This window comes from Capricornis sumatraensis, chromosome 6, assembly GCF_032405125.1.
Source record: "Capricornis sumatraensis isolate serow.1 chromosome 6, serow.2, whole genome shotgun sequence".
Taxonomy (NCBI): domain Eukaryota; kingdom Metazoa; phylum Chordata; class Mammalia; order Artiodactyla; family Bovidae; genus Capricornis; species Capricornis sumatraensis.
The window spans coordinates 45,888,105-45,913,921 of record NC_091074.1 but is presented as its reverse complement, the minus strand read 5'-3'; the positions used below and the strand labels follow the sequence as shown (position 1 = coordinate 45,913,921).

The 25,817-nt window shown below is 42.3% G+C and overlaps 1 pseudogene; it reads left to right on the top strand.

The window, feature by feature from the left end:
• Nucleotides 1-874: 874 nt before the first annotated feature.
• LOC138080699 (cyclic AMP-dependent transcription factor ATF-6 alpha pseudogene) overlaps nucleotides 875-25,817 on the top strand; it is a 41,981-nt pseudogene continuing 17,038 nt past the window's right edge.

The following is a 25,817-nucleotide window of genomic DNA, read 5'->3' as shown; positions in this document are numbered from 1 at the left end:
AAAGGTAAGGAGTGATGATATGAATACAGATCTTCCCTCTGCACCTTAATAACTTTGTGACTTGGTATGTATCTCTTGACATTTGGACCTCAGTTTCTCCATCAGTACAACGAGAATAATAAAATCCATTTTTTGAGACTGATGGTGGGACTTCCCTGGTAGGCGAGGGATGCAGGTGTGATCCCTGTTCGGGGAACTAAGATCACGCATGCTGTGGGGCAACTAAGCCGGAGCCGCAACTAGAGAGCTGCGCACTCTAGAGCCTGCATGCCACAACTAGTGAGCCCATGGACTCTCCATGTGTGACTCTCCGTGTGTGACGAGCCCTGGGGTTGCAACAGGACAGTCCACGCACCACAACGAGAAGCCCTGGCACCACCACAAAGAGCCTGCCTGCCACAGTGAAGACCCAACACAGCCAAAATTTTAAAAAATAATAATAATAAAAAGAGTGCTGCTAAGTGTGGCATAAATGTATATAAGGTATTTGGCATATTGCCCTGCTCAAAAAGTGGGAACTGCTGCTGCTATTACTGATCTTCTTTACCATCATCAACATCGTCATCTTCATCTTGATCGTCAGTCTTCCAGCTTCTGGGACCTTGATGTGTTGAAGACCATCAACACCTCTAATTCATATTGGTATACATAGGCTTTCCAGGTATTACCCTACTTAACTGGAAGAAAGAGATGAGATCACAAGGCTAATTCACTCAGGGGGGTGGAAGGGTTGGCACTCTTCTTGGGGAGAGTGACAGTAGCTGCTAAGTCTTGATATTGGGGAAGAGCAGCACAATGTGAAACCCCTGCAGAGGGTCACATAAAATTCTCATCAGTTCCCCCATCTGTGATGTGAGGGAATTAGGCCATCCCCATGGACCTTTCCAGCTCTGAAGTGCTTATGATTCTACAACTACTGCGGCTCTTCTGCCTAATGGAGCACATTCCAGTGAGCCAGCCGTTGCCAGGAAAGTGTTCCGACCTGCATCAGAGCTGCTGAAGCTTCCTGCTGAGTGTTCCCTTCCAGCATCACTGTTGACTCAATGCTAGAATGTGGCTTCCTGAGTAACAGCGGAGGTGAGAATACAGACAAATGAGATTTGGCACAGCCTTGGTAAACAGAGCCTTCCCTGTTTAGAACAGCTCTGACTGAGAGGAGACCAGGGAAAATTAAAAAAAAAAAAATTACTCATTTTGCCATGGTCTCATCAGCTTGAAGGTTTAAATGGATTCTCAGTGAAAAAAGTAAAATTGGTATTACTTTTAACTACAAGATGCTATTGCAATGTTCCAGTCTCCTACTATTTCTGAGAGTCCCAAGGGATATCTCAGATGCACTTGTAAATAAATCTTGGTGTCCCATGGTGACTGTCATTTGTTCTATTTCTTCTTAGGAATGTCAGTTCCTCAGGTGTCACTGCCTGCAGGTTTCTGTAGCTACTGACGATGCCGAAGCTGTCCCACATCATACCCAGAAAGCAGTGTGGACGCTGCCACTGTTGTAATGCTAAAGATGGATTGAGGTGCTGCTGGCCCCAGCACTAGCCGAATTTGGGGATCTCAGGGCCAGGACAGACACCGCCATTCTTAGCTGAGGGTGACTCCCACCAACACCCTGCTCCAGCCCTGCACTTCCCCAAAGCAGGAGGAACTGTCATCCTGCCCTTCATCCCTCCTTTTGTGGCTCTCTGGCCCCCAGAGTAGTGCAACTTCATGCTCTTAACCTCCCAAGGACACTGTTTCTATACACTGCCTTTTGGGGTTTTGTTTATAACAGTCCTTGCTCTCATGAGGGGCTAGGGTGCCACAAGGCTGGCTGTTGGAGACTCTGAAGGATGTGAAGAACAAAAATTCACTCATATTACTTCCGCACTGGTGGTCTTATTGCAGGGATAAGAAGATGCAAAACTCAGTCATGGGGCTGGGCCTCACAGGGCTCCAGGAAGAATCTGGCCTCATGGAAATGAATGTGACTGGCAACAGAAATGTTTTTCTTGGGACCTGATTATCATATTGTGCCCCCACCCTCAGTTCAGTTTGCCTTCCTCACTTTTTCTCTCATCAGCAAGCAGCTCCCTGACCCTTCCTCTGCTGCCATTCTGTCTTTGCTGTTGGCCTGTGATTTTTTTAGCTTCTGCTCCCAATACCACTGATTCTCTGCAAGGGTCCAGGCCAAAATCATTACTAGGAAATAAGTTTTATGAGGACATGGATTTTGGTTTTTTTTGTTTATCTCTAGTACTTAAAAAAGCAGCTCTACCACTTCATAAATGTGTAGCCTTGGGGCAACTTACTTAGGCATTCTGTGCCTTGCTTTTTTCTAACCTTCAAAATGTGGACAAAAATAGCAATGCATTTATTGGGTTGTTTTAAGAATTAAATAGATTAAATACTTGTAAAGTACTTGTATTAGTGTCTGGCACAGACTATGTTCAGTAGAAGCATTTGTTAAATAAATTTAAAAATAAGGCATCTACACACAGTTGGCACTCAGTGAGTATTTGATGAATAAATTAAGCACATTCCTTGAAGAATCAGATTGACTTAATTGCCCTTGTTCAAGTGCTCTTGTTCCAGGCTGGCTCATATAGTCCCTTAGCCTCTATTGACCACCTCTGGGTCAGCTTTGCCTTCCAAGCCATTTGCTGGGCCAGGAGTTTGGGTTCATGCTACCAACAAAATGATATATGTAGAAGGAACCCCTTCAAAAGGGTTTTGGAAGTGACAGATAGGCTGGGCATGCCTATCTGGTTCACTGTAAAGACTTTACCCTATAGTCAAAACTGTTCCTCCACTCAAATGGCTAAGTTACTTACATATTCTTACTCTGGTGGCTCAGATGGTATAGAATCCACCAGTGATACAGGAGACCAGGGTTCGATCCCTGGGTCAGGAAGATCCCCAGGAGAAGGGAACAGCTAACCACTCTAGTATTCTTGCCTGGAGAATCCCTGGACAGAGGAGACTGGCAGGCTATAGTCTATGGGATCACAAACAGTTGGACAGGACTGAGTGACTAAATGCACACACAATATGCGTGCACCCAATTACTTCCTTCAGGCAACTCTTTCCCAGAAGGGTACTCCGTCTCCCTGGCTAAGATGCCCATGGTGCTCTCCTTGGCCTGCCAATGGGCTCTGTCTTCTCTTTCACTCAGTGCTGAATTGACCACTGAGCCTCTTGTGATATAGCTCCTTCCTTTTGTCTGTCATTCTTTAAACTTCTTTAGCTCAGGGACCTTCAGGGTCTAGAAGAGAGACCTCTTCTACTGTGCACTACTGTGCATTCATATGCATATACGTGCATTTTGATGCCAAGATGCTCCCTCTCTGATCCAAAGGAACTTGGATTTTATATTTTCCAGCTTGGAAGCCACCTGAGAGCTGGAGATAACATTTGTGGGGCTGCCAATCAGATAATGAGCAGAGCGCTTTATTATTCTTGCCCTCTGGCTCCTAAGAGAGCTGAGTTCCACAAGAGGTCCTAAGTTATCAGGGAGGAAGTTTTTCAATTTAATTTTTTCAGGGAGTTGAGTCCCTGAAGTCTCACAAGCTGAAATGGAGCACTGGAGGGAGCTGGCAAGGGAGTCTCCATTATGTGAATGGGCAGGACAGGTAATGAGAGCAGAAGTGAGCTCTACAGAGGGCCACAGGGAGGGGCGGGAGGGAAGAAGCTATTAGCTTTGACTGTGGCATCCTGGAATGACTGCTATCTGGATGGCTAAATTGTTGCTTTCTGGAAATTGGCATTTAATCATCTATGACTTGAAGCCTAGGGGACCCCACCAGACCACTTCCAGGTCCCTTAGGGCAATGGTTCCCCATCAATCTACATGCCAGTATCATCTAGGGGGTTATTTTATTTTATTTTATTTTATTTTTTAGGGGGTTATTTTAAAATAGATACTTGGTTCACACTCCAAACCTTACGTGCAAATCATAATCTCCTGGAGTTGGGGTCCAGGAATCTTCTGATTCTTTAATCTACCACAGCTGGTCCCAGTGTAGACCATCATGGGCCAATCTGGGAACTTTGCAGAAAATGGATATTGACACTTGGAAAAAGCATGGACCAAAGGAAAAGCATCAGCTATGGTAGTCCAAGACTTGGGATAAGTCATTCAATCCCTATGAGCTTTACTTTCCTCTGTTGTCAAATGAGAATAGTACCACTTGCCTTGTCTATTTCACAGAGTTGTTTCAACGAGGGCAGATAAATACATGGAAGAGAACTGAAAAACAGAATCCAAATCTATGGCATAAAGCTCATAAAGTTACTTGTGTGCTCTTGATAAATTTGTGATGAATCCTATGAAACAAATAATCCTGTGAGAATGCCTCCTCTGATCCTGCCCCAGGTACAAAAAAAATGCATAAGCAAGACAAGTTTAGTTAAACTCTATGCTTCTCTGATCCCACCATTAAGAAGCAGTTACCTCTAAGATGAAGATGGAAGAAATGAACATATACTTTTACCTCTATCCTAACCCTAAAGCTTACTAAAATTACGATAAAATGTTTTTCTTTAGTGACAAAAAATAATAATGACAAAGAAGTTGAGAGAGAAAATAATATTAAAAATAGACACTAGAAAGCCAAGGGATGGCCAAATATTTGGTAGATTTGAAGGAGCTGAGTCCTAAGCTGGCAGTAGGGGAAAGCCAAGAAGAAATGCAACTTAACACATAGAATCTTTCTATTCCCACAAGGCTCAGAAAGGAATGATTCCGTGTACATCTAAAAGTAGGGATGTGGGTGGAGTAAAAATAGAAAAATTGTTTAAGTAAAAATTAAGAATGCAATGAACACTCCTGAATTCTCCTCAAAGACTCAGAAACTGCTGATTCCATGTTTGTGTAGAAGTATAAGTGAAGGCAGAACTAAAAATAGGATAACTGCTCAGAGATTAAGGAGACCCTTTTCCAGTTTCTTACAGACAGACAGTCTCGTTTCTGCTCCAAGGAAAGATTGGAAATATGATTTCTGAAGAGCATAAAACAGAATGGTGGGCTAGAGGACAAGAGACATTACTGAGAACAGAAACATGTTGGAAACAAGGGGATTAAGTAGAAGTGATAAACTGACTAAGACTCTGCCTTATTCCTTCACTTAGTTCTCAACATGCCGGAAATTCAACTTAAGTTCTACAGCCAGGAGAGTAAACTGTAACCCAACAGAAGAGAGCTCAAGATTAAGACACTGGAGACTTCTCCCCAAATGGCCAAGACATTTAACCCAACAGGAAAGCCCAGAGTTGCCAATCCCTTCCCCGGTACACTCAGCTTTCAAACTGTTTTTTGTTTTCTGTGTGTGTGTGCACACATGTGTGTGTGAGGGAACACCAGAGCATGCCTATCTGGTTCACTGTAAGGACAAAATGTGGCCCACTGGAGGAGGGAATGGCAAACGACCCCAGGATACTTGCTGCTAGAACCACGTGCACTGTATCAATAGGTCAAAAGATATTACACTGAAAGATGAGTCCCCCAGGTTGGAGGGTGTCTAATATGCTACTGGGGAAGAGTGGAGGGCAGTCCATGAATCAAAATAAATTGGACATGATCAAGCAAGAAATAGCAAGAGCAAACATAAAAATCTTAGAGTCAGTGAACTAAAATGGATGGGAATGGGTGAATTCAGATAACCATTATATAATTAAAATGACCATTATATCTACTACTGAGGGCAAAAACCCCATAGAAGAAATGAAGTAGCCCTCATAATCAACAAGAGTCCAAAATGCAGTACTTGGGTGCAACCTCAAAAATGACAGAATGATCTTGGTTCATTTCCAAGGCAAACCATTCAACACCATGTAACTCAAGTCTGTGCTCCAACCACTGATGCCAAAGAAGCTGAAGTTGAACAGTTCTATGAAGACCTACAAGACCTTCTAAAATTAACACCAAAAAAGACGTCCTTTTCATCATAGGGGATTGGAATGCAAAAGTAGGAAGTCAAGAGATACCTGGAGTAACAGGTAAGTTTGGCCTTGGAATACAAAATGAAGCAGGGTAAAGGCTAACAGAATGCTGCCAAGAGAATACACTAGTTGTAGCAAACACTGTTTATCAACAACACAAAAGACGATTTCACACGTGGACATCAGCAAATGGCCAATACTGACATCAGATTGATTGCATTCTTTGTAGCCAAAGAAGGAGACGCTGTATTCAATAAGCAAAAATAAGACCTGGAGCTAACTGTGGCTCAGATCATCAGCTTCTCATAGCAAAATTCAGGCTTAAACTAAAGAAAGTGAGAAAAACCACTAGGCCAGTCAGGTATGACTTAAATCCCCTGTGAATATACAGTGGCGGTGATAAATAGATTCAAGGGATTAGATCAATAAACAGACTGCCTGAAGAACTATGAACGGAGGTTCAATATTATATAGGAAGCAGCAAACAAAACCATCCAAAAGAAAAAGCAAGAAGGCAAAGTGATTGTCTGAGGAGGCTTTACAAATAGCTGAGGAAAGAAAAGAAGCAAAAAGCAAGGGAGAAAAGGAAAGGTACACCCAACTAAATGCAGAGTTCCAGAGAATAGTGAGGAGAGACAAAAAGGCCTTCAGTGAAGAGTGCAAAGGAATAGAGGAAAACAGGAGAAAGACTAGAGATCTCTTCAAGAAAATTGGATATATCAAAGGAGTATTTCATCCAAAGATGGGCACAATAATGGACAGAAATGGCAAAGCTCTAATAGCAGCAGAAGATATCAGGAAGAGATGGAAAGACTACACAGAAGAGATGTACAAAAAAATGTCTTGATGACCACGATCCTGTGGTCAGTCACCCAGAGCCAGACATTCTGGACTGTGAAGTCAAGTGGGCCTTAGGCAGCACTGCTGTCAGTAAAGCTAGTGGGAGTGATGGAATTCCAGCAGAGCTATTTAAAATTCTATAAGATGATGCTATCAAAGTGCTGCACTCAATATGTCAGCAAATTTGGAAAACCCAGCAGTGGCCACAGGACTAGAAAAGATCAATCCTCATCCCAAGTCCTAAGAAGGGCAGTACTAAAGAATGTCCAAAACACCAGACAATTGCACCCATCTCCCATGCTAGTAAGGTTATGCTCAAAATCCTGCATGCTAATCTTCAGCATTACGTGAATTGAGAACTTTCAGACATTCAAGCTGGGTTTAGAAAGGCAGAGGAACCAGAGATCAAATTGTCAACATTTGCTGGATCATAGAGAAAGCAGGGGTATTCCAGAAAAACATCTTCCTCTGTTTTACTGACTACACTAAAGCCTTTTCCTGTGTGGATCATAACAAACTGTGGAAACTCTTAAAGAGATAGGAGTACCAGACCATCTTATCTGTCTCCTGAGAAACCTGTATGCAGGTCAAGAAGCAACAGTTAGAACTGGACATGGAACAACTGACAGGCTCAGGATTGAGAAAGGAGTACAACAAAGCTGTTTATTATCACCCTGTTTATTTAACTTCTATGGAGTGTACATCATGTGAGATGCTGGGCTGATTGAATTGCAAGCTGAAATCAAGATTGCAAAGAGAAATATCAACAACCTCAGGTATGTGGATGATACCACTCTAATGGCAGAAAGCAAAGAGCAACTAAAGAGCCTCTTGATGAGGGTGAAGGAGGAGAGTGAAAAAGCCAGCTTAAAACTCAGTGTTAGAAAAACTAAGATCACAGCATCCAGTCCCATCACTTCATGGCAAACAGAGAGGGAAAACGCGGAAGCAGTGACAGATTTCTTCTTCTTGGGCTCTAAAATCACTTCGAATAGGGACTGCAGCCATGAAATTAGAAGATGATTGCTTCTTGGCAGGAAAGAGCAAATGCACCACTTTACCGACAAAGGTCCATATAGTCACAGTTACGATCTTTCTGGTAGTCATGTATGGATGTGAGAGCTGGACCAGTAAGAAGTCAGAGCATCGAAGAACTGATGCTTTCAAACTGTGGTGCTGGAGAAGACTCTTGAGAGTCCCTTGGTCAGCAAAGATATCAAACTAGTCTCAAAGGAAATCAGCCCTGAATCCTCACTGGAAGGACTGATGTTGAAACTCCAATACTTTTGCCACCTGATGTGAAGAGCCAACTCACTGGAAAAGACCCTGATGCTGGGAAAGACTGAAGGCAGAAGTAAAGAGGGCAACAGAGGATAAGATGGTTGGATGGTATCACTGATTCAATGGACATGAACTTGGGCAAACTCCAGGAGATGGTGAGGGACAGGGAAGGCTGGCATGCTGCAGTCCACAGGGTTGCAAAGAGTCAGACATGACTTGGCAACTGAGCGACAAGAGAAAGTTAAAAACAAACCTCTCACTCCCCAATAAAAACTACCACTAATAGCCTCAGGAAAATAAGAACAAGAGGCTACGAAAAGGAACATTCAAAGAACCTAAGAAAGTTCTTGAAAATTGGTACGAATTTAACTAAATCTCTTAAAAAAAAAAAAAACAATATAAAGGAAAGAAAAAAAAAAAAAAAAACACGAAAAGAAAGAACCAGTCCTGGAGTTTAAGCACTCACGCAATTGAAGTTCCAGAAAGAGAAAACAGAGGTGAAGAAATCAATAGGAAAATGATTCTAGAAAATTGTCTATAACTTATAAACAGGAATTTTAAATTGTATGGGCAGACTGAGTACCCAACACTAAAGACACATGCAAGTTATTTTAGAATTTCAGAACTGTGGGTACAAAAACTGACTTGAAGCTTCAGTATTTTATACAGAGTCAACCAGAAGAATGGCAGGAAACTTCTCACTAGCAATAACAGGGTCTAAAGTGCAAGAGAGTAAAAAAATTATTTCCAATCTTGAATATCAAACCAAACTACCAATTTAGTTTGATATAGAAAGATATTTTTCAGACTTACAAAAACTTAATTAATTTACCTCTGTTGTGCCCTTTGTAATAAAGTTACTGGAGAAGGGGTTCTATAGAAATAAGAGAGTTACCCAAAAAGAGAAAGACAAGGTTTGTGAGTATTCTTTGTTGCTTCTTCAGTTTATTCTCCATCTATCCACAAGAGACTGGCCACTGTGGGCTACATGACCTGAGCTCTCTTGCCACTGATTTGCAACTGGACTTGAGCAATAGGGGCTCCCAGGTGACGCTAGTAGTAAAGAACCGGTCTGCCAATGCAGGAGACATAAGAGACGCGGATTTGACCCCTGGGTCAGGAAGAGTCTCTGCAGGAGGATATGGTAACCCATCCCAGTATTCTTGCCTAGAGAATCCCCATGGACAGAGTAGCAAGGACAGGCTTAGTCCACAGGATCGCAAAGAGTTGCGTATGACTGAAGTGACTGGGCATGCACACACGTACTTGACCAATAGAGGGCTTCCCTGGTGGCTCAGTTGATAAAGAATCCACCTGCAAGTCAGGAGGCCCAGGTTCGGTTCCTGGATTGGGAAGATCTCCTGGAGAATGGACAGCAACTCACTCTCATATTATACCAGACTCCAGAGCACAGGCTCTGTTGTGGCGCACAGTTGCTCCATCACATGTAGGATCTTCCCAGACCAGGGATCCAACCCATGTCTCCTACGTTGGCAGCCAGATTCTTTACCACTGAGCAACCAGTGGAGCCCCTGGATTTAGCTTTTTAACAAGACATAGAGAACTACTGTCTCAATTATGATCATGTGGACTTGTGATAAAAAACTGATTTTTCTTTTAAAAGGGGGGAAAGTAAATTTCTAATTCTCTCTTTGCATTCCCATCTCAAATACTATAATAAAACTCCCTAAATCCTCATGCTGCCTTTCAGAAGAACAGAACTCAAAACAAAAAAAATCTAGGAGGCAGGAGGTAGAGGACAGGAAGACTTTATTTTGGGGTGGCTGAAGACCCTCCAGTGACAGAGTGGGGGAGCAGATAGAATCTGCACCCAAGGAAGCTCAAAGTAGAAATAATCAAAGACCCAAACAAAACAGGCTGAACTGTTCTAGACATCAAGAGGTAACCCCATAGGAAGGAGCCCTGGATTGTACAGAGTCAGGTTCCTTTAGTTCGGCCTCAAACCTGCTGCCAAGCTCTTGGCAACTAAAAACCCAAACTGGGACAAGAACTGTTACATAGTCCTTATGATCAGAGAGAATTATGGAAAGTTCCTCAGGGGAGGCAGAAGAGCTTTTCTTAGCAGTAAAATCTCAAAGAAATATCTCATGTGGGGCTTTTAGAGGAGACACTCAGTGATGTTGGTGACAGACAAGACACTGGGAAGTATAGGGAAGAGTTGCCTGGGGCTTCCTTTGACTAAAGCCTGAGGCAGAGAGCTCTGCAGGGGTTAAGTAGCCTGGACGTGGAGTTTGATCAGAGAGGTGCCCAAGGATAGCTATGGGGTTGACTAATATCAAAGACAGAAGAATATGTTTTTTAAAATCTGAGAAACATGAAGACTGGTGAGAACAGCAAATGAAGCAGATTTTGGGAGCAGCTTTAAAGCTAGAAAAGTAAAGCAAGAAAGTGAGAGGAGCATCCTGTGGGTTTTAGGACAACCAGGCTGAGGAATTGATCTATAGTTTAGAAAGAGCTCTGCTTCCCCAAGGACTAGAGAAAGACAAGCAAAGCCCCAGGTAACCAGGAACTAGTCACTGAAGGCTTGAGCCTGCTGTCTTGGGAATAAAGCACAAGGCTCAGGGTAGCTTAATTGTGTCCTGCGTGCCTTCTCAGTGTATTATTATGCCCAGAGTTTCTAAGCTTGGCAGAAAAGTTGTCATGCCTTTGATATGCTTGCATTTTAAAGGAAGATTTGAGAAAACAGAGAGCCTTAATCTTACAGGTGCTGTGGAAGCTAAGAGGAGGCCAAGTTTTATCCTAGTTTGGAGATCAGAGAGGCTTTTGGATTTAAGGCTTCAATGAGGTGAAGGATGTCAACACTGATGGTGGCACAGACAGTCAAGGATTTGGGGACAGGAAAGGTTACAGTGGGAGCATGGTCAGGTATGGCCAGAGCATCAGCTGTTTGAAGGAAGTTGAGAGATAAGAATAGAAACCAAAGGCATGCTTTGGAGGGTTTTGAATGCCAGACCAGAGAGCAGCAGGTATCTGGTGGCTGGGCCAGCCTTCAGGGACCAGGGTAAGGCTGTAAATTCAAAAGTAGGGTGGTAGTGGTGGTATATGTGTGTTAAGAACGAGACTTCTCTCTCCTCCTTTCCATTGCCTAAATACCAAGTCTAATGTCTTGAGTAGCCCTACCACAATCTCCTTAACAGCTGTTAACACTGCTGGAACTCACACTATGAGTCCAGGCACTGTACTGGGTGCTTTACATTTCTTATCTTTTGTCAATGAAATGGGTATTGTTTTCTTACAATTTTATAGGAAATGAAGGCTAATAAAATTTGGGCATTTTGCTCAAGGTCACAGAGCTATAATGATGAAACTAGGTTCAAAACCCAGCCCCTTGCTTTCCGTTCATTATTAGCACTTTAATGGCTTCCTTAGAGCCAGAACCAACTATTTTTTTATTTTTATTTTTTTAGTATTCTCACTGAAGCTGAAGATCAGTTCAGAGAAAGTCCTCAAAATATTCCTCTTGGGCCTCTGACTGCCACAGTAGGATACTAGGAAGACTGGCTTGGCTCAGGTAAGAGGGACTACTTCCCTGGAGACAGGATGGGGCTCAGTTGTGAGGAGTCTCCCCATCTGCCACTCATGTCTCCCCATCTGTTTCTCTGCCCCTTCCTAGGCCCAGGAAGCTCAACAAGGACCCTTTGAAGTCTTTCTTCTGGGGTCAGGGCTTAGAAAGGCAGGTGAGTGACTGCCTGCTTCCTGGTGGGAGTGTGGGAAGGAGCCCAGCTCTGTTCTTGGCTTCTAGACCTCTAGTTAGAGCAGAGACTAGGCCATTATAGTGCACTTTAACTTCCCTGGTGGCTCAGATGGTAAAGAATCTGCCTCCAATGAAGGAGATCTGGGTTCAATCCCTGGATTGGGAAGATCCCCTGGAGAAGGGAATGGCAACCCACTCCAGTATCCTTACCTGGACAATTCCTTGGACAGAGCAGCCTGGTGGGCTACAGTCCATAGGGTTGCAAAGAGTTGGACATGACTGAAGGTGGTTAACACTTTCACTTTCATAGTTGATTTGCAATAATTTATTAGGTTTGGATATGGAGCATAGGGATTCAAAATTTTGAGATTATTCTCTACTTAAAGTTACTATTAAATATTGGCTATATTATCTATACTGTACAATATATCCTTATATCCTACATATTATTTTTATATAGTAGTTTGTTTTTTAACTCTTGAGGGCAGTGAGAGAACTGTGACCTCCATGGTGCTAAGTTGACGCGGCTGAGATTTTTGGCACAAAGGTGTCTATCAGTGGAGGCATGAGTGCTGGAATGTTCTGCTTTTAGTTCCTGAGTTAGGATGGGGGTGGGAGTTAGTGGTGCAGAGTTCTCAGGATAATTCCTACTCCCTTGTAGGAAGCCTGGCCACTGGGCTAGCCTGAAGTCAGAGAGTAGGCAATTACACATGTTTTCTCCCTACCTTTTATTATGGTGTCTAAAATTTCATTATTAGAAGTCTATATACTTTTTACCTTTTGAATGTCCTATTAAAATGCAGCTCCCCATGGCAAAGACTATATATATGTTAAATACCTATTAACTGACTTCTCAGCTAGGAATATCTGAGAGAAATAATTATGGGAAACTAGAGTAACAGCTTTAAGGGGAAAGGATGGAGGTGGGCTTGAAGAATCAGGTTACTAACAGCAACAGAGGTGGAAACATATTGAATGAAGAGTTTCAAGGCACTTAGTGACAGCCATGTCAGCGAGGACAGGTTCTAGAGTTTAAATAGAACAAAATGCATTCATCAAAACAGTTTTTTTTTTGTTTTTTTTTTTTTAAGCCAGGGATATCTAGGGAATCATTTACCCATCCATCCACCCATACTTCAAGCCTTTAACAAGGGCTTACTTTATGCCAGTATTGGGCCTGTTGCTCAAAGAGCTATTTAGATGATTTAGACATGATCTCTTTCCTCTAAGAGTTTCAAGTCTGATAGCAGAAGAGATATATGTAAAAATGATCTCTAAACAAGATAGTGTTAAGGCTCACAAAACAGAGACAGCTAAAGCACTCCAGGAATTGTGAGGTGGGCAAGCCCAGCCACACTTGGCAAAACTTCCTACAGGAGGTGGCATCTGAGCCAGACCTTGAAGAGTGGGTGGGATCCTAGAATGTGGAGGTCAGTGAAGGACATCCAGACATAGGAAGGACATGAAGAAAGAAAAGGAGACAGGAAATGTCAGGGCATACTGGGGGGCTGGGAAGTGCCTATGTGACTTCACAGAGCTTTTGAAAGGAAGATCAGAGATAAAGCTGGAAGGACCTTAGCCTTGACTCTAAGGGACATAGAAGTTTGGTTCAGGATGGACTGTGTTCCCAGGAAGGGGCTGTGTTGCTGTTAGGCCTGGGGAAGGTTGAGAAGGGCTAGTGATGGTGGCAGGAATTTGTGAGATAGAGAGTACAATGAAAGGGAGAAAGGAAGGATGCTTAGAGTTATACAGCCCCCAGTGGAATTCCCTGCTTGTATTTTTGCTTTGCTGAGAAATTTGGAGCAAGCTATTTAGTCTGCTGTATCTTCACTTTTCCCATCTCTAAATCTTTCTCTTAAAAAGAAAATGTTTAACATAACTAGCCCTAAAACATTTCCAGAACTTCTCAGGCTGAAGGCTATGGCTCTGTGTATGTGTGTGCACATGTGTAAGTCGTTCAATCATGTCTGATTCTTTGTGACCCCATGGAGTGTAGCTTGCCAGGCTGCTCTGTCCATGGGGTTCTTCAGGCAAGAATACTGGAGGAGGTGCTATTCCCATTTCCAGGTTATCTTCTCGACCCAGGGGTTGAATCCAGGTCTCCTGCATTGGAGGCAGATTCTTTTATCATCTGAACCACTGCTCTGTGGCACTCTTCAAATTTATTAGCACTGTGAGTCCCACAGGGGGCAGAAGCAGTGTCAATTTCAACTCTGCTGGGCCCTGTCTGCCAGATAATGGGCACATCTCTCTGGGTGGTAGAAGTGACATGATTAGCAGGGGACAAAGTCATTTTTCCCACTCATGCTTTAGATCTTGAATATATAGCAAAGTTCTGGTCTTAGAGTGGGGACTGAGCCTGGGCAGAGCTCAGTTGGTAAAGATTCCACCTGCACAAATAGATGGAAAAATATACCCAAGTTAATGGATTGGAAGAATCAATATAGTGAAAATGAGTATACTACACAAAGCAATCTATAGATTCAATGCAATCCCTATCAAGCCACCAATGGTATTTTTTACAGAACTAGAACAAATAATTTCACAATTTGTATAGAAATACAAAAAGCCTCAAATAGCCAAAGCAATCTTGAGAAAGAAGAATGGAACTGGAGGAATCAACCTGCCTGAATTCAGGCTTTACTACAAAGCCACAGTCATCAAAACAGTATGGTACTGGCACAAAGACAGAAATATAGATCAATGGAACAAAACAGAAAGCCCAGAGATAAATCCATGTACCTATGGAGAAGGAAATGGCAACCCACTCCAGTGTTCTTGCCTGGAGAATCCCAGGGACGGCGGAGCCTGGTGGGCTACTGTCTATGGGGTCACACAGAGTCGGACACGACTGAAGTGACTTAGCAGCAGTAGCAGCAGCATGGACACCTATCTTCGACAAAAGAGGCAAGAATATACAATGGAGATAAGATAATCTCTTTAACAAGTGGTGCTGGGAAAACTAGTCAACCACTTGTAAAAGAATGAAACTAGAACACTTTCTAACACCATACACAAAAATAAACTCAAAATGGATTAAAGATCTAAACGTAAGACCAGAAACTATAAAACTCCTAGAGGCAAACATAGGTAAAACATTCTCCGACATAAATCACAGCAGGATCCTCTATGACCCACCTCCCAGAATATTGGAAATAAAAGCAAAAATAAACAAATGGGACCTAATTAAACTTAAAAGCTTTTGCACAACAAAGGAAACTATAAGCAAGGTGAAAAGACAGCCTTCAGAATGGGAGAAAATAATAGAAAATGAAGCAAATGACAAAGAATTAATCTCAAAAATATACAAGCAACTCCTGTAGCTCAATTCCAGAAAAACAAACGACCCAATCAAAAAATGGGCCAAAGAACTAAACAGACATTTCTCCAAAGAAGACATACAGATGGCTAACAAACACATGAAAAGATGCTCAACATCACTCATTATCAGAGAAATGTAAATCAAAACCACAATGAGGTACCATTTCATGCCAGTCAGAATGGCTGCTATCCAAAAGTCTACAAGCAATAAATGCTGGAGAGAGTGTGGAGAAAAGGGAACCCTCTTACACTATTGGTGGGAATGCAAACTAGTACAGCCACTATGGAGAACAGTGTGGAGATTCCTTAAAAAACTGGAAATTGAACTGCCTTATGACCCAGCAATCCCACTGGTGGACATACACACGGAGGAAAGCAGAATTGAAAGAGACACGTGTACCCCAATGTTCATTGCAGCACTGTTTATAATGGCCAGGACATGGAAGTAACCTAGATGTCCATCAGCAGACGAATGGATAAGAGAGCTGTGGTACATATACACAATGGAATATTACTCAGCCATTATAAAGAATACATTTGAATCAGTTCTAATGAGGTGAATGAAACTGGAGCCTATTATACAGAGTGAAGTAAGCCAGAAAGAAAAACACCAATACAGTATACTAACACATATATATGGAATTTAGAAAGATAGTAATGATAAACCTATATGTGAGACAGAAAAAGAGACACAGATGTATAGAACAGTCTTTTGGACTCTGTGGAAGAAGGTGAGGGTGGGTGATCTGAGAGAATAGCACTGAAACATGTATATTATCATATGTGAAACAGATCACCAGTCCAGGTTTGATGCATGAGACAGGTGCTCAGGGCTGGTGCACTGGGATGACCCAGAGGGATGGGATGGGGAGGGAGGTGGGAGGGGGGTTCCGGATGGGGAACACAAGTAAACCCATGGCTGATTCATATCAATGTATGGCAAAAACCACTACAATATTGTAAAGTAATTAGCCTCCAACTAGAATAAATAAATAAATAAAAAGAATCCACCTGCAATGCAGGAGACCCCGGTTCAATTCCTGGTTCAGGAAGATTCCCCTGGAGAAGGGATAGGCTACCCCCTCTGGTATTCTTGGGCTTCCTTTGTGGCTCAGCTGGTAAAGAACCCGCCTGCAATGCAGGAGGCCTGGGTTCGATCCCTGGGTTGGGAAGAGCCCTTGGAGAAGGGAAAGGCTACCCACTCTAGTATTCTGGCCTGAAGAATTTCATGGACTGTAGAGTCCATGAGGTCGCAAAGAGTCGGACACAACTGAGCGACTTTCACTTTGAACCTGGTCAGGGGAAGGCTCGGGCTGAAGCATGCAGTCAGAGTACCAGAGGTTAGGGGCCTTGTTCATCTTTGTTTCTAACTGACAGATTGGAAAAAACCCTAAACGTCCAAGAAGAAGAAATTAATAAAGTAAATTATGGAAGAGGTAGGCTCTGAAATATTGAGACCATGGTATTGATCTATGTTTATTTATGAAGTAATATAATTTTAATAGATTCAATTAAGATTTTAATACAGCATGTCCCAGATGGCACTAGTGGTAAAGAACCCGCCTGCCAGTGCAGGAGACAAAAAGAGACACGGGTTCGATCCTTGGGTTCAGAAGATCCCCTGAACAATCCACTTCAGTATCCTTGCCTGGAGAATCCCATGAACAGAGGAGCCTGTGGGCTACAGTCCATAGGATCACAAAGAGTCAGACACGACTAGAAGTGATTTAACATGCAAACAGGTACAGTATAAGCTCATTACCGATATCTGTATGTTATTTTCTATTACAATTAATCTAAAGAAGGAAATGGCAACCTACTCCAGTATTCATGCCTGAAAACCTCAGGTACAGAAGAAGCTAGTGGGCTACTGTCTATGGGGTCACAAAGAGTCGAACATAACTTACGAACTAAAACAACAACGAAACTGCAGTTAATACAGGTTTATTATCTTAGAAAAGATGCATTGCTCTACTTGTGTAAAGAATCCTGTTCATTCTACCTCCTCTAGGGCATGGATCCAGTCATTCTGTCCTCTTTCACCATTATCCTTTCCCCTTTTCCTCTGGATAATTACCATCACCTTAAAGATGTTCCATACTCTGACTTAGCCAGAAAACTAAAAAGAATATAAAAAATTTCTTGACTTCTCCATTTCCTACCAGTTAGCATGTCGTGTCTCTACTTCCCTTCATAACAAAACTTTTTGAAACATTTATATTTGCCTCTGTGTCCCTTCTACTGCTTTCTTAAATTTCTGACCATGTTTTTGAGCCTACTCTTGTGAAGTCATCAATGCCAAATCTGGCTGTACTTCATCAATCAAATGCTGAGTTTCCTCTCCTCATATTTAACCTTTCAGCAGCCTTGTTCCAGCTGATCACCACTGTTAACAACACTTCCCTTATTTGGCTTCTGGAACAACAATCCCTCCTGGTTTTCCCCTCACCTCTCTGGTGTTTCTTTCTTGGATGAATTTTCAGATTCCCCTAATTTTACTCACTTTTTGTTGTACTTTTATATTGTTTTGCTCCAGGGTTTAGTCCCAGAAAATTTTCTCTTTTATATACTTTCTATAAGTGATTTCATCCAGGTCTATGGTTTAAATATCAACTATATATAGTGAATTTCAAAATGATAATTCCAGTCTCAACACAGCACTGCTTGCATGCTTAAGAGGCATCTGAAGAAATCAGCTGGGGCTGGACCAGATGGTGGAATAGAAGGACATGTGCTTATCTTCTCCTGCCAGAGCACCAAACTTGAAACTAGCTATTGAACAACTGTCAACAGGAAGACACTGGAACTAGCCAAAAAAAGATACTCCACATCCAAGGACAAAGCAGAAGCCACAACAAAACAATAGGAGGGGTACTATTATGATAAAATCAAATTCTATACCTGCCAGGTGGGCAACTCACAAACTGGACAACAATAATATCAAAGCAGTTCTTGCACTGTTGTGAAGGTTCTAGGCCCCACATCAGGCTCCTCAGCCTGGGGATCCAGCCAAGGACTGGGAATCCCCAGGGAATCTGACTTGGAAGGCCAGCAGGATTTGATTACAGAGCTTCCATAGGACTGGGGAAAACAGACTCTTGGAGGGTACAAATAAAATTTTATGCATGCCAGGACTCAGGGGAAAGGAACAGTGACACCACAGGAGACTGAGGCAGACCAACCTGTGAGTGTTTGGGGGTCTCCTGCAGAGGCATGGGTTAGCAGTGGCCTGCCATGGGGACAGGGGCACTGCCAGCAGAGCTCATGGGAGATGCATCTCTTAGAGTTCACCAATAGCCCTACTGTAGAAGCCTGTAGATTCCAGGACTTGGTCATCTCAGGCTAAACAACTAACAGGGAGGGAGCACAGCCCCACCTGTCAGCAGATAATTGGACTGAAGTTTTATTAGGAACTTTATTCGGAAGACCCGGGTTTGATCCCTGGGTCGGGAAGATCCCCTGGAGAAGGAAATGGCAACCCACTCCAGTACTCTTGCTTGGAGAATCCCATGGAGGGAGGAGCCTGGTGGGCTACAGTCCATGGGGTTGCAAAGAGTTGGACACAACTGAGCGACTTCACTTTCACAGCCCTGACAGAATGATCTCTGTTCCTTTCCAAGGGAAACCATTCAATATCACAGTAATCCAAGCCTATGCCCCAACCAGTAATTCTGAAGAAGCTGAACTTGAACGGTTCTATGAAGACCTACAAGATCTTTTAGAACTAACACCCAAAAAAGATGTCCTTTTCATTATAGGGGACTGGAATGCAAAAGTAGGAAGTCGAGAAACATCTGAAGAAACAGGCAAATTTGGCCTTGGAGTATGGAATGAAGCAGGTCAAAGGCTAATAGAGTTTGCCAAGAGAACGCACTGGTCATAGCAAACACCCTCTTCCAACAACATAAGAGAAGACTCTACACATGGACATCACCAGATGGTCAACACCAACATCAGATTGATTATATTCTTTGCAGCCAAAGATGGAGAAGCTCTATACAGTGAGCAAAAATAAGACCAGGAGCTGACTGTGGCTCAGATCATGAACTCCTTATTACCAAATTCAGACTCAAATTGAAGAAAGTAGGGAAAACCGCTAGACCATTCAGGTATGACCTAAATCAAATCCCTCATGATTATACAGTGGAAGTGAGAAATAGATTTAAGGGACTGATAGAATGAGTGCCTGATGAACTATGGACAGAGGTTTGTGACATTGTACAGGAGACAGAGATCAAGACCATCTCCATGGAAAAGAAATGCAAAAAAGCAAAATGGCTATCTGAGGAGGCCTTACAAATAGCTGTGAAAAGAAGAGAAGCGAAAAGCAAAGGAGAAAAGGAAAGATATGCCCATTTGAATGCAGAGTTCCAAAGAATAGCAAGGAGAGATAAGAAAGCCTTCCTCAGCGATCCATGCAAAGAAATAGAGAAAACAACAGAATGGGAAAGACTAGAGATCTCTTCAAGAAAATTAGAGACACCAAGGGAACATTTCATGCAAAGATGGGCTCGATAAAGGACAGAAATGGTATGGACCTACTAGAAGCAGAAGATATTAAGAAGAGGTGGCAAGAATACACAGAAGAACTGCGCAAAAAAGATTTTCATGACCAAGATAATCGCGATGGTGTGATCACTCACCTAGGGCCAGACATCTTGGAATGAGAAGTTAAGTGGGCCTTAGAAAGCATCACTATGAACAAAGCTAGTGGAGGTGATGGAATTCCAGTTGAGCTATTTCAAATCCTGAAAGATGATGCTGTGAAAGTGTTGCCCTGAATATGCCAGCAAATTTGGAAAACTCAGCAGTGGCCACAGGACTGGAAAAGGTTAGTTTTCATTCCAATCCCAAAGAAAGGCAATGCCAAAGAATGCTCAAACTACTGCACAATTGCACTCATCTCACATGCTAGTAAAGTAATGCTCAAAATTCTCCAAGCCAGGCTTCAGCAATACATGAACTGTGAACTTCCAAATGTTCAAGCTGGTTTTAGAAAAAGCAGAGGAATCAGAGATCAAATTGCCAACGTCCACTGGATCATGGAAAAAGCAAGAAAGTTCCAGAAAAACATCTATATCTGCATTATTGCTTATTGACTTTAAGGCCAAAGCCTTTGACTGTGTAGAACACAAGGCTGCTGCTGCTGCCGCTAAGTCACTTCAGTATTGTCTGACTCTGTGTGACCCCATAGATGGCAGCCCACCAGGCTCCCCCATCCCTGGGATTCTCCAAGCAAGAACACTGGAGTGGGTTGCCATTTCCTTCCCTCCAATGCATGAAAGTAAAAGGTGAAAGTGAAGTCGCTTAGTCATGTCTCTTAGTGACCCCATGGAGCTACCAGGCTCCTCTGTCCATAGGATTTTCCAAGAAAGAGTACTGGAGTGGGGTGCCATTGCCTTCTCTGTGGATCACAATAAACTGTGGAGAATTCTGAAAGAGATGGGAATACCAGACCACCTGACCTGCCTCTTGAGAAACCTGTATGCAGGTCAGGAAGCAACAGTTAGAACTGGACCTGAAACAACAGACTGGTTCCAAATAGGAAAAGGAGTATGTCAAAGCTGTATATTGTCACCCAGCTTATTTAAATTATATGCAGAGTACATCATGAGAAATGCTGGGCTGGAGGAAGCACAAGCTGGAATCAAGATTGCCAGGATAAATATCAATAAACTCAGATACGCAGATGACACCACCCTTAGGCAGAAAGTGAAGAGGAACTAAAAAGCCTCTTGAAAGTGAAAGAGGTGAGTGAAAACGTTGGCTTAAAGCTCAACATTCAGAAAACTAAGATCATGGCATCTGGTCCCATCAGTTCATGGGAAATAGATGGGGAAACAGTGGAAACAGTGTCTGACTTTATTTTGCGGGGCTCCAAAATTACTGCAGGTGGTGATTACAATCATGAAATTAGAAGACTCTTACTCCTTGAAAGGAAAGTTATGACCAACCTGCTGCTGCTGCTGCTAAGTCGCTTCAGTCATGTCCGATCTGTGCGATCCGAGAGACGGCAGCCCACCAGGCTCCCCTGTCCCTGGGATTCTCCAGGCAAGAACACTGGAGTGGGTTGCCATTTCCTTCTCCAATGCATGAAAGTGAAAAGTGAAAGTGAAGTCACTCAGTCATGTCTGACTCCTAGTGACCCCATGGACTGCAGCCTACAAGGCTCCTCCATCCATGGGATTTTCCAGGCAAGAAAATCCAGGAGTGGGTTGCCATTGCCTTCTCCATGACCAACCTAGATAGCATATTAAAAAGCAGAGATATTACTTTGCCAACAAAGATTCGTCTAGTCAAGGCTATGGTTTTTCCAGTGGTCATGTATGGATGTGAGAGTTGGACTGTGAAGAAAGCTGAGCACTGAAGAATTGATGCTTTTGAACTTGGTGTTGGAGAAGACTCTTGAGAGTCTCTTGGACTGCAAGGAGGTCCAACCAGTCCATCCTAAAGGAGATCAGTCCTGGGTGTTCATTGGAAGGACTGATGCTAAAGCTGAAACTCCAATAGTTTGGCCACCTCATGTGGAGTTGACTCATTGGAAAAGACCCTGATGCTGGGAGGGATTGGGGGCAGGAGGAGAAGGGGACAACAGAGGATGAGATGGCTGGATGGCATCACTGACTCGATGGACATGAGTTTGAGTAAACTCCAGGAGTTGGTGGTGGACAGGGAGGCCTGGCATGCTGCAGTTAATGGGGTCACAAAGAATCGGACAGGACTGAGTGATGGAACTGAACTGCTCACCAGAATAAGACCCAGTTTTCCCCACAGCCAGTCCCTCCCATCTAGATGCTTTCACAAGCCTTTTATGCTTATCCATCAGAAGGCAGACAAAAGAAATAAGAACTACTATCTTATCAGCCTACAGAACTAATACCACAATCACAGAAAACTTCCAAAAATGAAAAGAAATAGGATTATGTTCCAGATGAAGGAATAAGATAAATCTCCAGAAAAACAATTAAATGAAGTAGAGATAGGCAGCCAACCAGAAAAAGAATTTAAAATAATGATAGTGAATATGATTCAGGATCTCTAAAAAGGAATGGAGGCAAAGACTTGAGAAGATGCAACAAATGGTAGCTAAAGACCTAGAAGAAGTAAAGAACAAACAGAGATGAACAATACATAGGAGGAGTCAATAGCATAATCACTGAGGCAGAAGAATGGATAAGTGACCCAGAAGACAGAATACTGGAAATCAATGCTGCAAAACAGAATATTTAAAAAAAGGATGAAAAGAAATGAAGACAGCCTAACAGACCTCTGATACAACATTGAAAAAGTAAAAGTGAAAGTGAAGTCGCTCAGTCGTGTCTGACTCTGTGATCCCATGGACTTTAGCCTACCAGGCTTCTCAGTCCATGGGATTTTCCAGGCAAGAGTACTGGAGTGGGCTGCCATTTCCTTCTCCAGGGGATCTTCCCGACCCAGGGATCAAACCTGGGTCTCCCTCATTGTAGGCAGACGCTTTTACCTTCTGAGCCACCGGGGAAGCCCCGATACAAAATTAAATACACCAATATTTACATTATAGAGGTCCCAGAAGGAGAAGAGAGAGAGAAAGGACTTGATAAAATATTTGAAGAGATAATAGCTGAAAAGTTCCCCAACATGGGAAAGGAAATAGTTAACCAAGTCCAGGAAGCACAGAAAGTCCCAGGCAGGATAAACCCAAGGAGGAACACACTGAGACACATGTAATAAATGGCAAAAATTAAAGACAAATTATTAAAAGCAACAAGGGAAAAAAGACTACAAGGGAAAACCCATAAAGTTATTGGCCGATTTCTCAACAGAAACTCTATAAGCCAGAAGGCAATCGCATAATATATTCCAAGTGATGTAAGGGAAGAACCAACAACCAGGAATACTCTACCCAGCAAGACTCTCATTCTAATTTGATGCCGAAATCAAAAGCTTTCCAGACAAGCAAAAGTTAAGAGAATTCAGCACTGCTAAACCAGTTTTAGGGCTTCCCTGGTGGCTCAGAGGTTAAAGCGTCTGCCTGCAATGTGGGAGACCCGGGTTCGATCCCTGGGTCGGGAAGATCCTCTGGAGAAGGAAATGGCAGCCCACTCCAGTATTCTTGCCTGGAGAATCCCATGGATGGAGGAGCCTGGTAGGCTACAGTCCACGGGGTTGCGAAGAGTCGGACACGACTGAGCGACCTCACTTTCACTTTCAAACCAGTTTTACAACAAATGATAAAGGAACTTCTTTAGGCAGGAAACACAAGAGAAGGAAACGATCTACAAAAAATAAACCCCAAACAATTAACAAAATGGTAATGGGATCATACATATTGATAATTATCTTAAATGTAAATGGATTAAATACACCAACCAAAAGACATAGACTGGCTGCATGGATTTAAAAACAAGACCCATATATATGTTGTCTGCAAGAGACCTACTTCATACCTATGGACACTTACAAACTGAAAGTAAGGGGACAGCAGAAGGCATTTCAAACAAATGGAAATCATAAGAAAACTGGAGTAGCAATATTCACATCAGACAAAACAGACTTTAAAACAAAGATTGTTTTAAAAGACAAAGAAGGACACTACATAATGATTGTGGGTTCAATCCAAGAAGAAGATATATGCACCCAACATAGGAGCACCTCAGTATGTAAGCAAATACTAACAATCATAAAGGGAGAAACTGACAGTAACATAATAATAGCGAGGGACTTTAATACCCCACTTTCATCAATGGACATATCATCCAGACAGAAAATCAATAAGGAACCATAGGCCTTAAACGACACTTTAGACAATTGCACTTGATTGATAATTATAGAGCAGTTCATCCAAAGGCAGCAGACTACACATTTTTCTCAAGTGCACACAAAACATTCTCCAGGACTGCTCACATCCTGGGTGACAAGTCTAGTCTTTGTAAATTTCAGAAAATCAAAATCACATCAAGCATCTCTTCTGATTACAATGTAAGGAGATTAGAAATGAACTACAAGGAAAAACTTTAAGAAACACAAACATAGAGTGGCTAAACAATATGCTACTAAGCAACCATTGGATCACTGAAGAAATCAAAGATGAAATAAAAAAAATACCTCAAGACAAGTGAAAATGAAAGTACAATAGTCCAAAACTTATGGGATGTAGCAAAAGCAGTTCTAAGAGGGAAGTTTATAGCAATACAATCTTACTTCAAGAAACGAGAAAACTCAGATAAGCAACCTAACCTTATACCTAAAACAACTAGATAAAGAACAAAAAACCCTAAGCTAGTAGAAGGAAGGAAATCATAAAGATCAGAGCAGAAATAAATGAAATAGAGATAAAGAAAACAATTGCAAAGATCAATGAAACTAAAAGCTGATTCTTTGAAAAGATAAACAAGATTGATAAACCTTTAGCTGGACTCATCAAGAAAAAAAAAAAAGGAGAGGACTCAAATCAGTAAAATTAGAAATGAAAAATAAATTACAACTGACTCCACAGAAATTTCAAGAATCATAAAAGACTACTGTGAACAACTGTATGCCAATAAAATAGACAACCTGGAAGAAATGGACAAACTCTTAGAAAGATACAGTCTCCCTAGACTGAACTGGGAAGAAATAGAAAGTATGAACAGACCAGTCACAAGCACTGAAATTGAAACTGTGATTAAAAAATCTCTCAAGAAACAAAAGTCCAGGGCCTGATGGATTCACAGGTAAATTTTATCAAACATCTAGAGAAGAGTTAACACCTATCCTTTTGAATCTGTTCCAAATAATCACAGAGGAAGGAAAACTTCTCAACTCATTTTATGAGGCCACCATCACCCTGCTACCAAAACCAGACAAAGATACCACAAAAAAAGAAAATTACAGACCAGTATTACTGATGAACACAGATGCAAAACTGCTCAATAAAATACTAGCAATCTGTATCCAAACAATACATTAGAAAGATCATACATCATGATCAAGTGGGATTCATCCTAGGGATGCAAGGATTTTTCACCATCGTTAAATCAATCAATATGATACACTGTATCAACAAACTGAAGAATTAAAAACCATATGATCATCTCAATAGATGCAGAAAAGGCTTTTGACAAAATTCAGCACCAATTTATAATAAAAACTCTCCAGAAAGGGGGCATAGAGGATACATACCTCAATGTAATAAAGGTCATATATGACAGACCTACAGCTAGCATCATACTCGATGGTGAAAAGCTGAAAGCATTCCCTCTAAGATTAGGAGCAAGATAATGATGTCCATTCTTACCACTTTTATTCAACATAGTTTTGGAAGTCCTAGCTACAGCAATCAGAGAAGAAAAAGAAGGTAATCCATACTGCAGAAGAAGAAGTTAAACTGTCACTGTTTGCAGATGACATGATACTATACACAGATCTTAAAGATGCCACCAGAGAACTACTAGAACTCAATGAATTTGGTAAAGTTGCAGGTTCAGTCAGATCAGTTCAGTCGCTCTGTCATGTCCGACTCTTTGCGACCCCATGAATCACAGCACACCAGGCCTCCCTGTCCATCACCAACTCCCGGAGTTCACTCAGACTCATGTCCATTGAGTCAGTGATGCCATCCAGCCATCTCATCCTCTGACGTCCCCTTCTCCTCCTGCCCTCAGTCCCTCCCAGCATCAGAGTCTTTTCCAATGAGTCAACTCTTCGCATGAGGTGGCCAAAGTACTGGAGTTTCAGCTTTAGCATCATTCCTTCCAAAGAAATCCCAGGGCTGATCTCC